A 3,895-nucleotide genomic window follows, 5' to 3' on the forward strand; every position below is an offset into this window, starting at 1 on the left:
GCAGAAACATTGATGAAAATATTTAGTTTATGGCAAAATATAACTTCACGCCGTAAGGTTTGGTTTTTTTTGTATGTCCGTTTTGGGTTCTGTGTTTTTTTGTTTTGTAGGCAAAAAGGGATTTTTCAAGTAAGCACGCACTCCAAAGCTTTTGTGACTAAAAAAAAAAACCTCCTTCCTATTTTCCAAAAATTACTAATCTTTTAAACTAGCTCACTTGGTCCAAAGTTACTTTATGAGAATAAAGGTCTTGGGTTCAAGTCTTTCTTTTTGTTTAATTAATTTTTCAAAAAGCACATGTAACTTATGTTTTAAAGTTACTTTATGTTAAAGTGTTATTGTCCATTATAAAAAGTGAGTCCCATATAATTCTAAAAGTCTCTTTATCTTTTATTTAAGTTACAATTTAGTGGGTAGCCCATAAAGTACCATTGTAAAAGTGACTTTCACTTATTCATAAAAGTGGGTCACATATGTATTTTCTTAAAGTGAGTTAATTTAGATTAAGTTTGGAAAGAGGGGGGATTTAAAAAAAAAATAGAATTATCATTCACTTCTGCAGATTCACGTACTTTGTCGGCATCTTCAGCGACTTTTCTTCAAAAATCCATAACTTCTTCATCTAGAAGTCATTTTCAGAGCCGTTTTTTTTAATCAGCCTAATTTCTCAAGATACTTCCATTGGAACACTTAGTTTTAGCATCTACAGCTTCAGTTTCTATTAAAAATGGAAATTCCATGCCAAGTTATTCTTGACAGCACCAACTACTTCCAATGGGTGTCTTACATGGAGGATTTACTTAGAAGTAAAGGTCTTTATAGAATAGCCTCAGGCCAGGAATCGAAACCTAAAGATGAAGATAAGGTAGTCAAATGGGAAAATAAGAAATATTAAGCACGTGGGTTGATAGGTACATCTATTTCTGCAGACCTTAGATTCCATATCGTAGAACTCGATACCCCTGATGAAGCAATGAAACAACTCAATAAAGTTTTTGGAATTAAAAATGAAATTAGAGCTCATCAACTCGAAAATGAGTTGCTTACGTTGGACCCCAATAGTTTTTCTTTCATTGAAGAATTTTTGTCCAAGTTCAAGACCCTTAAACTTCTCTTGGAAGCTTTAAGGTTAAGAAAGAAGATGGTAGCCTTATCTATTACATTCTTACTAACGACCAACCTACTCTGTGTTTGTTTCCACCTTCCATTCTACTAAAGAAACCTTTATTTCTCAAAGACAAGCCTACAAGTCCCCCTCTTTTGATGCCTTTTGTGATTATTTAATAAGAAAACAAGAAAAACTCTTACATCTTGGTCTTATTAATACTGGAAACTCTTTTAAGAAAGCCTTAGTAGCCCAGCAACAACCAATTTCAAAGAATCCAAAGAAGCAATGTCCTAAAAAGAATGGTCCTAAACCAAACAAGGGTCCTAAGCACTTTCAATCTCAACAAAATGAAAAATCAATTCAACAAAATGATAAGGAAAATAAAAACAAAGGGACGAAGATTGATAGACTTTGCAAATTTTGTAATCAAATGGCCACTTAGAATCCAAATGCTTTAAGAATATGGAAGCCTTGGAAGCAACAATGAAGAAGCATAATATCCATTTGGAGCACTCTTCAACTTCAACTTCATCTTCACGAATAACACTTTTTGCATGTGGTTGTCAAGCATTTCGGTTTGGTTATGCATTAAATGTATCTTCCTCTTCTCATTCTCATGAGTGGCTCATTGATTCTGGAGCTTCTTATCACATGGCAAAAAAAAAGCCATGTTTTCTTCTTTAAATGATTGTAACATCAAAAATATATATGTTGGTGATGACACATCTTTTAGTGTTGTAGGGATTGGAACTATTCATCTAGACAATGGTCAATTTAATGATGTATTATGGGTTCCAACCTCATCTTGCAACCTTCTATTTGTATATCAGATAACTCATTCAGGTGAAGGTAAAACCGTTAAATTTTCACCTCATGAGTTGTAATTAAGGACCTAAGAGATCCTAGATAGATTTTAGATACTGGAATTGATGATGATTCTACAAGGTTGTATAACTTTAACAACTTTGGGTCAACAACTCTTCCCTCGGTATTTGTTGCTCATAATGATGAAGTGAGAAAACTTTGGCATGAGCGATTTGGTCACTTAAACTATTGCTCCCTTCAAAATCTATGTAAAGAAAATATGGTGACAGATCTTCCTATGGTATCTTACAGAGATGGTGTTTGTTCTGAATATGTACTCGGAAAACATCATCAGGATAGTTTCGAAAAACGTGCCTCTTGGCATGCCTTAGCCCCTTTACATCTTGTGCACAGTGATTTATGTGGTCCACTTCCAATTGTTTCATTTTCTGGCTACAAGTATTTCTTAACTTTCATTGATGATTTATCCATACTCACTTGGGTATACTTCTCAATACTCAAGAGTGAAGTATTTAACACGTTCTTGGCCTTTAAGGCCTTCGTTGAGAAACAATATGGACATCAAATTCTTAAGCTAAGATCTAATAATGGCGAAGAATATGTTAACAACAAATTCATCAACTTTTGCACTGAGCATGGAATTAAAATGCAACATATTGTTCCATATACTCCACAACAAAATGGTGTATCTGAAAGGAAGAATTGCACCTTAAAGGAAATGGCTAATTGTATGTTTCAATCTAAAGGACTTAGTCTTAATTTTTTGGGAGAAGAAATTAATAGTGCAAATTACATAGTAAATCACACTCATACTAAGGTTTTAAATAATATCACTCCAGAAGAAGAATGGATCTCAATTAAACCAGATGTAAGTCACTTTCATGTTTTTGGAAGTGAAGCATGGGCCCATATTCTAGATGAGAAACATAAAGCCTTAGAACCTAAGAGTGCAAAATGTATTTTTGTTGGATATTCTGAAGATGTCAAAGGATATAGACTTCTTCCAACTAAATCCAAAAATGTTATCATTAGAAGAGATGTAAATTTTGTTGAAAATATATCGGCATTAGGGGACTTTTGAGGTCTAAAATGGGCCTCATAAGAAAAATATACAACCAAAATAAACTTTATAAGAACCAATAGGATTCAAGATGATGATGTCAACCATGGGGGATGATTCACATTTTGGAGTTAAAAAGTAAAAAGATTAAAAAATAATAAAATAATAAAAGTACTTTTTCAACTCGTATTTTCAACTTATCTCCCTAAAGTTTTACTCAAATATTGAACAGGTGTACTCGTTAGATGTATAATTTGATTCCTCATCCAAAGAGTACCCATGTTGCGTACTTTTGATGGACCCTTCTACACGAAAAATGAGAAATACATGAAAAACATGATTGCAATCACATTTTTCATGTGTTTCTCAGTTTTTGTGTAGCAGGTTCCATTGAAAGTATGCAACATGGGCACTCCTTGGACGAGGAATCAAATTATGCATCCAATGAGTGTTTCCACTCGAAATTTGAGTAAACCCATAGGGAGATAAGTTGAAAAAATAGCTTTTTCTTTTTTCCCTCTAAAATTGGATGATGTCATCTAATCTTATTTTATTATTTCCACTATTATTTTATAATTTCCTTAGGAGGCCCATTTTAGACCTCAAAAATCCCCTAATGCCTACGAGCCTAGTTAGACAAATGTGCCACCTCTCTCTATCTCTTCTGCTTCTAAAAATATTTCTTCTTCAGATGATGACAACAAGGATGAAAATCCACCCCCACCTTCTCGGGATCCTCATTCATCTCGTCAGCTTCCAAAATGGGCCCATGCTACTTGGGATGCAATAGGTGCTCTTGCAAGTGATCCTACAAATCAACAATGTACATGTTCTCAGTTTGATAGAGCCTCTTCTTTACTGGATCAAGCTTTAGTGAATTATGATTCTGACACCTTTGCAGA

The sequence above is a fragment of the Pinus tabuliformis genome, chromosome X (assembly GCF_031772625.1).
Source record: "Pinus tabuliformis cultivar Carrire ecotype Pingquan chromosome X, CPIR1, whole genome shotgun sequence".
NCBI lineage: Eukaryota > Viridiplantae > Streptophyta > Pinopsida > Pinales > Pinaceae > Pinus > Pinus tabuliformis.